This window comes from Haliaeetus leucocephalus, unplaced genomic scaffold, assembly GCF_000737465.1.
Source record: "Haliaeetus leucocephalus isolate CR32 unplaced genomic scaffold, Haliaeetus_leucocephalus-4.0 Scaffold192, whole genome shotgun sequence".
Classification (NCBI taxonomy): domain Eukaryota; kingdom Metazoa; phylum Chordata; class Aves; order Accipitriformes; family Accipitridae; genus Haliaeetus; species Haliaeetus leucocephalus.
The window spans coordinates 535,799-547,084 of record NW_010972628.1 but is presented as its reverse complement, the minus strand read 5'-3'; the positions used below and the strand labels follow the sequence as shown (position 1 = coordinate 547,084).

Below are 11,286 nucleotides of genomic sequence, written 5' to 3'. Positions count from 1 at the left end.
TCTGGCCCTCTCTCTTCAAGCAAGGCCTCTGCTTCTGCCTTCTCAACAAGATTGTAAATTCATCAAACATTTAATTAAGTTTTGTGATTGCTCATGGCTCCCTCTTGCTCATCACTCCCAAGTACCAGTCTTTGACAGGCTTAATCCTTGACAAACACCAGTCCTTGGTATGTAAAGTTACAGAGAGATAATCAAGACAAGCTAGATCATTAAGCAATAAGCAGTTCGTTCTTTGTATCACTAGACACCCCATTAATGATACAGACAGATGGTCTGGTGATAGAATTATTTTAGTATGCGAGTGAGGAACCTTCCAAGGCCAAAGTTCATATCTTTATTTCTTGATGCTGTATCATTTGTAGTTCTCAATTGCATTTACTCCTTTTGTGGCTAACTGATCATTCTCCATGTTGAAATCTTAAAAACAAAGGGCAATCATTTTCTTTCATGCTCTGCAACCTCCTTTCCTTGCTATGTTTCCTCAAATCTGCTGATGCTGCCTCAAGCTGCCCTAGTGTACAGAGGAGGATGAAGGTCAGTTTGCAGTAAATTTTTTTTAATTTGGCCTTTTGCATTGGAAAGGAAATGACATAGCAAAATGTCATAAGGCCAGGCAAGATGGTTCATATCATGAAATCATACAGGCCCAAAGGGCTCCTGGCTCTCCATGTTGGACTAGATTTAGGTAGAAAGGAAACATATGTTGCAAAAGAGTAGTAATAACCCTCTGTACACAGAAGGAATATGGCCTATGATCAACAGCAGCTCAGCAAATTGTGGAGCAAGTTGTAACAGAACTAATACTTCAGATATTACAAACCCACATGTTCTAGCAGCACTAGTATGCATAACTACCTCTTTCAGTTAACGTGATTATATGAATTTGTAAATAAATACTTTCTAATCACTATGCAAAACTATCACAGCTAACTGTTCAGGGTCTTTTTTTCTTTTTTTTAAGATGATAAGCTGTAGAAACGCTGTGCCATGTATCTCGTTTCATTGCTAGTTTGTTGCATGAAAAATTATTTCCATTCTTTGTTTTGAGCATAGTTCCTTCTCCCTTCACTTGTTGGCCTCAGCTCTTGAACTGAGCAGTTTATCTTCAGTTATTGAACAAGACTATGTGATGGCCCAGGCTCCTAGTACTCAAATAAACTCTGAATTACTTAACTCCTCTCCTCATAATCCCCCTATAATCCCTTCTCCAAAAGAAAGCCAAACATCCTCCAAACCCTAGCAAACATGGTTGGGTGAATATGTTTCTCCTCGCCACACAAACTCAGTCCTGTCTAAAAGATTTAATCAGTTCCTGTACCTGAAAGGAGCTCAATTTTTTTCCTTAATGCTGCACATTTTTACTCTGACATGCTTTTCTAAGCATGTCAGACAACCTCAGTTGATTCAGAGAAATTGACTCAATAGTTTGCTTAACTATTAAGTAGGTATTCTTTATTGGCAGCGCTGGATGCACGGGGGATCGCTCCACCTATCGTGCACACTGTCGGGTCTAATTGTGCAGGTTAAATACACGTTCTACATACATATTCACTAGATTTCCGAGAAATGTCATACATATTCATTAGTTTTCCAGGAAACTATTAGCATATGCAAATGTCCTTTATGCAGGCGCATTGAAGGTCTGTGGTGGTCTTCAGGAGTCCTCTGGTGGTCTTCCATAGTCTTCCTCACTTGTCCACTATTTGACCCTTCTCAGGTGGTTCTGCGCAGTATGGTCTTTTACATGTTTTAATACATCAGTGCTCGTTAGTGCTCTTATTATCTAAGTTTTCATTAGCGGTGTAAAAACCATATGGTTAGTTTAAGCTAAATTATCTACAAGGATGAGAACGAAGGCAGGAGTTCTTATCTTTTCCGGCCCTATCTATTCAAGCAAGGCCTCTACTTGAGCCTTCTTGACAAGATCATAAATTTATCAAACATTTAATTAAGTTTTGTGATTGCTCATGGCTCCTTCTTGCTCATCACTCCCAAGTACCAGTCTCTGACAGGCTTAATCCTTGACAAACACCAGTCTTTGGTATGTAAAGTTACAGAGAGACAATCATTAAGCAGTTAGCAGTTCATTCTCTATATCACAGTTCAAGTGTTTTTACCTCATTTCCTATCTGTAACACCACATGACTCAAAAACACTTGGATACCTATTTTTGACTGGATGCTTTTCATGCAGCAGTGACAGCTGGCTAATCTGCAGCAAGCTCACTCCCCCTAGAAATGTTGGGTTCCACAAAGGCAGATCTCTATGTGCCTCTTAGAGATGAAGCTCCAGGGGGGTGCAGCAGTTCTGTGGTGAGTCACTGCTTTCAATGCTGCAGTATCAAACAGATTATTTTTGATAAAATCAAATAGACATTAGTACATGGTATGGTCTATTTCAGAGCAGTGAGAGCCTAAACCATCCACCTCACAACTTTCTCGCTTGTCTGCTGACTTTCTCTGGGATATTGTACTTTTGCAGTGGGATCCTCCTGCAGGCCATCTTACCACCACCTTAAGTGTAGAGCACTCATGTATTGCTTTGCCCACTCTTCCCAGATCCTTTCATGTATATGAAAGGTCCTCCTGCTAGAATACACTTTTAACCTTTCTGCAAATCTCTGCATGCATCTCGCTTCTCAGTGTATATTCCTCTGGAGATGCAAAGGAGCTCTAATGTTCTTGCACAGTGACTGCACTTCAGCATTTCCTCCGACACTTAACCCACAGCCTGCCAGTATCAACTAAGCTCATGACAACACAGAGGACCCCAATTTGATTGGGTTCAGGCATCCCTCAGCATGGTCATCCATGACAAATGTCCTGGGAGATACTCCATGAAGCTCCTTCTATGTCACTGTTTCTCTCCATAGATTTGACATAGGTGCTTTAAGCCAAAGAAAGGAGGATACACTCAAAACTACGCTTCCCCAAACCCTACCAGCTTCTTGCACATAAAAGCAGCCAGCAGCAAATGTAAAAGCAACACCAATACAGAAAATCACCCTGTTTTCAGTTTGGAGCCATTTTAGCAAAACTATTCAAATACCAATGTTATTACTTATAAAAGAATTTACTAAATCATACAGACAAACCAGTTTGACATCTTGGGTAATACTGCTGACCCAATACTGCCTTCTCAAGGCCACACCAGCAGACATTACTGTGACTCCAGGATGGATTGACATCAGTGAGTGGTGCTATTGAGGTTTATTGCTTCTTTTCTGCTACAGCATCACCATTTATGAAAGATCATTTGAGTATAAAGGCAAGGTAATTATGCAAAACAGGAAATCAGTGGTTTGAGATATCTAGTTGGTAGTTACTCCTGCTAGCTGGAGGAGTTATAGTTGCCTATGTTATTGTTGTATGCATAAAATAAAAAAGTACAAATGCAGCTGAATATACTGGTGGGGAACTTACTGGGAGGTGTGTATGCAAATATTAACATGTCACATCTGAAGTGTGAGAAAAAATAAGGAAATAAGGGTAAGGTGAGGGAAAATGGCTCCAAGAAATGGGGGAGATTTTGGAAACATTATTGAAAAAATTTCTACTTCTTCCTGCTGTCTCTTTGCCAGACCTCCCAGCAACAGCCTTAGTGGGCTTGGTGAATGCAGTAACCGCAAATCTTTCCTACAATCCTCGCTGCAAGGAGAAGGTTCACCATGTCTATCAAACATGGTACCTTCTTCCACCACAGTAGCTGAAATACCTGGTCAAATTGCGACAGCAAAATGAGCTACTGTGAGGCTATCTTTAGCTGGCAGTAAAACCTGAAATAAAGTGTGCTAACTAGAAGCTTGGAGGAAAGGTTTATACGCTAGTAAGTCAACACAACATGCAACAGGTAGCTTAACACTGCTTATTTAACACAACATACCATCAGCCTCTGCTGTCCCCACTGGGCATCTGCACAGCTGTTACACTTAGACTCTTCTAGCGGTGCCAGGATGGTGCTTTACCTCTGCAAGTTTTCCATCAGCTGTTCATTTCAAAATGAAAATCTGCCAGATTTGGTTCTAGGTACCAGAAGCTTGATGGTGCACGAGTTCTTTTGGAACAGGAAACTGCACTGTAAGACATAGTAGGGTTTAAGTGGAACAGTACAATCCACTGCAAAAGCCAGCACGTAAGACTGTGTTAGGCAGAACCTATTATTTTAGAACTGATGACTCACATTCTATTTGCATTTTTGAAAAAGCACAGAGCTTTGTGGATGCAGTAATTGACAAGGGAAGATGCTTATGCTGTTAAATAAAGTAATCTAAACTGACAAAGGTTAGCAAAAGCTGGAATTGGACAAAAGCTGTAGCAATGCCCCTGCCCCTGAAAAGCCAAGGCCATCTTTAGCATATGTAAGACTAAATAAGGAATAAGGAACTCCATCTGCATACCAGCATTCCTAAATCAGTTGATAAGCACTGTGGGCATGAAAAACATGAATCTGATGCAAGGAGATGCCACAGCTGAAGGTCACATGGTTGTACGCAGCACAGTGTGAGCTGTGGGGGAAGGAGGATTACAGCACACACAAGACTGAGAAGCTAGAGTTGTGGTCAGTAGTTGAAAGTAAGACAAGAGAACAGGACCACAGAAAACCATATGGGATGCAGAATCTGGAGGCAGTGATATGATTTACTAAAAACTAGTAACAGAAATTGTCAGCTAATTACTGAGAATGCCAGAAGACTCACAAGCGGTGGTAAAGTAGGATCAGCAAAGATAGCCACTTTATAGGCTGAGGAAGAGAGTGAGATGCTGTGACACAAAGGCGGTGGGAGGACAGAGCAGATCAGGAAAGGAAGATGTGAGGGCAACTCTGCTCTTCAGGCTAGGACTGGTGATGGCTCATGGAACCTGATTTGCAAAATATTTGGATGCAGCAAATGTGGCTTTGCAAGTATCCAAGCTCACAGATAGATAACTTTCTCTTTTCTAGTGCAGATGTTGCCTTGACAATGATGATCTCTTCCAATTCTAACACATATGATTTCTCTATGAAGCTGAAATAACTCTCTTTGCTGGCTTTACAAATTGTTTTTTGAGAGTCTCAGCCAGTCCATAGATTGCAGGTTACCAGGAATGGGAACACCTTCACATATTTACTGGTTCTCCTATCCAAGAACCATACTTCCGTGACACAGTATGTGCTAAGTGTAAATCATGTCCTACAAAGCAGATGCACAAAAGGCATGGCTGGCCTTTTTATTCAAGCAGTTTACTGACTTAATTCATAGAACCATTGGTTTGGGTTGGAAAGGGCCCTTCAAAGATCACCTACTCCAATCCCACTGCCATGGGCAGGGTCACTGGATCAGATTGCTCAAAGATTCCAACACTTGCAATGATGGGACATCCACAACTTCTCTGGGCAACTTGTTCCAGTGTCTCACAACCCTCATAGTAAAAAATTTCTTCCTTAGATCTAATCTAAATAACTTTCAGTTTAAAAACTTTGCCCCTTGTCCTGTCACTACAGGCCTTGGTAAAAAGTCTCTGTTTTATAAGCCCCCTTTAAGTACTGAAAGGCCACAATAAGGTCTCCCCAGAGCCTTCTCTTCTATAGGCTTAACAACATCAACACTCTCAGCTTTTCTTCATAGGAGAGGTCTTCCAGCCCTCTGATCATTTCCATGGCCCTCCTCTGGACCCACTTTAACAGGTCCATGTCTTTCTTTTGTACTGGGGACCCCAGAGCTGGATGCAGTACTCCAGGTGGGGTCTCACAAGAGTGGAGTACAGAGCACATCCTTCAACCTGCTGGCCACACTTCTTTTTATGCAACCCAGGATACGTTTGGCTTTCTGGGCTGCAAGCTGAGTTGCCAGCTCATACCTAATTTTTCATTAACCAGTATCACCAAGTCCTTCTCTGCAGGGCTTCTTTCAAACCATTCATCCCCCAGCCTGTACTGATATTTGGGATTAGCCTCACTCAGATGCAGGACCTTGCACTTGGCATTGTTGACCTTCAAGATGTTCACATGGGCCCACTCCTTAAGCCTGCCAAGGTCCCTCTGGATGGCATCCCTTCCTGCAAGCCTATCAATCAACTGCACCACTCAGCTTGGTGTCACCCGCGAACTTACTGGGGTTCCACTCAATCCCACTGTCTGTGGGGGGATATCGAATGAAGATATCAAATAGTACTGGTCCCAGTATGGACCCTTGAGGGACACCACTCACTACTGGTTTTCACTTGGACATTGAGCCATTGACTATAACTTTTTGGACATGGCCACCCAGCCAATTCCTTATCCATCAAATAGTACCTCCATCAAATCCTTATCTCTCCAATTTAGCAGCAAGAATGTTGTGTGGGACTGTGTCAAAGGCTTTACAGAAGTCCAGATAGATGACATTTGTAGCTCTTCCCTTGTCCACTGATGCAGTCACTCCATTGTAGAAGGCCACTAGATCAGTAAGGCGTGACTTGCCCTTCATGAAGCCATGCTGGCTGTCCCTAATCACCTCCCTGTTATCCATATGTTTTGATGGAACTTCCAGGAGGATCTGTTCCATCACCTTACTGGGCACTGAGGTGGGGCTGATGAAGGAACTGTGTGCAGAAGAAGCCAGGACATACTCTACCCTGTGGAACCAGAAAGGCAATCTTTCCTCCACTCCTTTCTATACCTTTCTTGTACAATCCCATCACCAGTTGCCTCTCTGCCCTGTAATGGCTCCTCCGCATAACTCGATGCTGGCAGATACCAGAAACCTGCCATTAACTACAGAAGGGGGGGGCTTAACTTGTTTGCTTTGGAAAGTTTATAGCATTCTTGAATCCTCCTCCTCAGTCTGAAAGTTAAAACAAATAGGTAAAAAGCCAGCAAGTGGGCTGATGCTAGAAGCAAGAAGCCTCCAGCAGAATCAACACTTGAGATCTACTGATGCTACTAAGGTATCACTGCCCATGGTTTGATATGGCAGTTCTTGATAAAACGTTGCAGGGTACCCAAGTGTCCAGCTTTGACAATAACTGAGACAGGTTCCTAGATGGCCCCCATTTTTGCTGACCTTGCTACAAGAGGATTGGACAAACAGACGTTACAACCCAAGTTAAAAATCCTGTTTTGACAATGGCAACAAGGCTGCAAAATGATGACACAGAGTATGTAATATTTTTCAAACAGACACATACTTGCTCAGCCTACTACCTTATGGGTTCAGTAGCTGCATAGATGAGATAGGATATAGTAGCTTCTGATCAGTGCATTCCTGCTTATTGTATCTGCAAATACAGTAAGGCTGGACTTATGGTGGTTACTGAGACCACAAGCTGGCCAGCTTGCAAGAAGTGGAGAGACTGTTTCCAACTAAGTACTGTATAAAGATATCCTAGGGAAACAAGACATAGGTTCATAAACACTATTTTTGCAAGGAACGGAGAGCTATATGTATTCCAAGGAAGGAAGTAGAGAGATGTCGTGGAAGAAAAGAGCTTCACTGCTAGCCCAAATTAAGGACAACTGCTGGGTTACAAGGTACATGCTACTCATGGATTTATAGAATGTCTTGAGTTTGGCTTGGTTATTTGTTTCAGATTAAAGGGATTTAGATTTTGAAAGTGGCTGTGTTTGGGACAGGAAAAGAGCAGTATACTCAATAGGAAACAAAGGCAGAAAATCTATAGATTGGGTGGTGAGAAGACTGTCTGGCAAGGCAAACAGTCTTGGCCCTTTGCCTATCAGTTGACAAGTATGTTTTCTGATCCTTACTTCCCCACACAGAAGCTTCCAGTCAAACAGTCAAACATCATCATTTCTTTTGCATGGAAAGGTACAGCAGGAAGCTGACTAGGGATCAGGTATCTTTCTGCCAAAGGTCTCCCTGTTGCAAAAACACTGTGATATATTATGAAACATGTCCCTGCTATGGTACAAACTGCACAGTCTGTACACATAGTGCATGGTGAGTTTAGATGAACCCTGTTGCAAAAAAGACTAGTTTTCTGTTGCTGGGAGCACTGCCTAATTTAGCAGAGCTCATAGGAATTACAGCTTTGGCTGCTGCCTGCGTATAACCTGGTGCTCAGAATCTCACACAGGTTGGTGCTGCACCTCAGTTGTTTGCAGTACATACACACTCGCTGGTGCTGGCAAGGAATAGCAGAAGGAAATGGACAAAATCCTGGTGCAGAGGCAGCAGCTAAGCTTATGTCAGCTTTGCTTAGGTTCATCTGGTCACTAGTGGGGTTCTACAGGGCTCAGTTTTAGTGCCAGTGCTCTTTAATGTTTTTCTAAATTATCTGGATAGAGGAGTCAAATGTACATTAAATTCACTGATGATACTAAATAAGGAGGAGCTGTGGACTCCTTTGGGTGTAGAGAGGGCTTACAGAGAGATCTGGATGGGCTAGAGAGCTGGGGAATCACCAATCCTATGAAATTTAACAAGAGCAAGTGCTAGATTCTCCACCTGGGAAGGGGTAATCCTGGTTATACCCTGTATACGTACAGGATGAGAAGCTGGAGAGCAGCCCCATGAAAAGAGATCTGGGGGTTTGGGTTGATGGCAAGTTGAATACGAGTCAAGAGTGTGCCCTGGCAGCCAAAAGTGCTAACCGTGTCCCAGGGTGCATCAAGCACAGCGTAGCTATCTGGTCGAGGGAGGTGATTGTCCCACGCTACATTGCACTGGTGTGGCCCCACTTTGAGTGCTGCGTGCAGTTTTGGGCACCTCAATATAAGAAGGACAGCAGACTATTAGAGTGTCGAGAGGACAGTGACCAAGACCGTGAAAGATTTTTGAGGGCAACACTTAGGAGGAGTGGCAGAGGTCACTTGGGTTTGTTCAGCTCGGAGAAGAGAAGGCTGAGGGGTGCCCTCATCACAGTCTACAACTTCCTCAAGGGTGGCAGCAGAGGGGAAAGTGCTGATCTCCTCTCTCTGGTGACCAGTGATAGAACACGAGGAAATGGAATGAAGCTGCATCAGGGGAAGTTCAGATTGGACACTGGAAAAGGTTCTTCACCGAGAAGGTGGTCAGTCACTGGAACAGGCTCCCCAGGAAAGTGGACATGGCACCAAGCCTGTCAGAGTTCAAGGAGCGTCTGGATGATGCTCTTAGTCATATGGTTTAGTTTTAGGTAGTCCTGCGAGGAGCAGGGAGTTGGACTCAATGATCCTTATCGGTGCCTTCCAACTTGAGATATTCTATGATCTCTACCAGGAAGCCCTGCTCTACTCTCAGGGCCTTGCTGATATAGGCTTGGTATACTGCCAGTCACCAATACTTCTAAGTTCCGCTACCATCACTGGCAGACCAATAACCTTAGCTTTGCAAGGGACTACTGGCAGCACTGTCCATTTTCAACAGTGTAATTAATAATTAACATCTGCTGTACGAAAGAGGGCAAACTAGTTGTTATCCAGGATTACAAATCCAAAAGACATGTATATAAACCTTTGCATAAGGATTCTCAAAGCACCAGTACATCTTCAAGTATGTTTGAGCACCAAGAACATTGCTATTGATGAAGCTATTAAATGCCCTGTGTGAATGACAACCTTTAAAATAATTACATAATTAAATAATTACATCTGTCAACTTAATTTACATCATCTCATTAAAAACAAAACCAAACAACTCTTTTTTTTTTGTTTTTTTTTGTTTCACCATCAGCTTCTTGTGTGACCCTGGCTAATCAAACTCCTTATAATTCAGCTTCATCCTTAACTCAGGATACCTTTTTTACCACTCTTAAGAGCACTGCGAAGTATAACACATCTTCAGCTGACACACAGTGCAAATAGTATGTCTAAGGAGCACCTCCATCCCTGCGTATTTTCTTTTGACTAAGTAACATCTTTAGAAAGCTGATCTTTTAGGCTTTGAGTTCTATGAATTACAGTTGTTTTACACTTTCAAAAATATGACACATTTCATATAATTTTCTTACGATCTCTCAACATAGATTAAAAAAAGTCTGTCATGCACTACAATTAAGGTGGCAAAACTTCCCCATACAACACTAGCATCTGTTGCCAATATCTAGAGTTGCACGATCATGCACAGAAATATGCAGAGTAATGAAAGGAAACAATGCACCTCTTTCTAAAAGAAAGAACAGGACAAATTGTGTAAGTGTACATCATACATTTATTACCGAACAACTCTCTCAACTCCAAAATTGGGCACAGGGATTAAAAATAAAAATTCATTGCACTACCTAGTAAAGCATTACTAGTAACTCTCATAAAAAATGTACAAATTTTGTTAAAAATTTATCAAGCCTTCAAATGATTTGGTTACAGATACAATACATTTAAAACTACATGTTAAATGATACAATAGCATATGATTTAAAGAAAACACTTGACAAAATATGACTCCAACAAAACCCATAAGCTTTCATAATCATTAGCAAATCTGAAACACAAGTAGCAAAATGAGGTAACAATGTACCAAAGAAAAAAACCACAGCTTTTACAAAGGCCCAAAGATAACTCAGTCAAAAATGTGTTTTCTACAATTAAAATTAGAAACGTTGGTAAATCTCATCCCACGTATTACACAATGGATTAACAACTGTGAAATCACATTCAAAAGCTGCACAAAATGGCATACAACAAAAGGCTTTTTTTGTAAAGCGAGCCACAAAATGAGACATTGGAATTATCTGTAGGCCTTCATATCCACTGAAATGTCAAATTAAATTGACAGTTTATGCAAAAACACAGCAGTGCCAATATGATAAAGCAAACATACTACAGGTTTGGTTGTTTTTTTTTTTTGGAGAAGAAGGAGCCAGGTGATGGCAGAAAGGCAATCAACATAAAAAAAGTCTTGCTAAATTCAGGTGCTGCCAGGCACCATAGCAGGCTGTGAAATTACATACAAATGTGCATAACACATGGCAGTTAACAGCTGAACATGAATCCCGCTCCCTTGACAGCCACAACAGAGTTGTCGCTTGTCTGAGCTGATTCAGAACATATGCAAGTGTGCTGTTTATACACACTAACCACAGGAAGCAAGAGTCCACATGTATTTGCAAGAATCCCATGCAAACGAAAGAACCATTCCAGAAGAGATGAGCTGTAAGAGTGCAACAATTAATTTCAGGATTTTACCAACTTAGACCCTCCATCTCCTAGATCTCCCACTGCTTCAGAATTTTACTAGGGAGAAAGGGACATTACACATCAAGATTTCCCCAATTTTAGAAAGAGGACTACTTTCCCTTGGCTCCAGAAGGATGTGTTTTGTTCATTGCATCTAGTTTAGAAAAAGTACCCTCTTTACATGCTTTGAGCTGAATACTGAGCAGAGTAGTGTTA

At 41.8% G+C, this 11,286-nt stretch overlaps 1 protein-coding gene across 2 annotated transcripts in view; it reads right to left on the bottom strand.

Moving 5' to 3' along the window:
• Positions 1-10,096: 10,096 nt before the first annotated feature.
• The window catches only part of RNF38 (ring finger protein 38), a 127,059-nt gene continuing 125,869 nt past the window's right edge, over positions 10,097-11,286 (bottom strand). For both annotated transcript variants that reach the window (XR_774218.1, XR_774219.1), the window contains one exon: positions 10,097-11,044. The gene's annotated coding sequence lies outside the window, so the exon portion shown is untranslated. The remainder of the gene's footprint in view (positions 11,045-11,286) is intronic.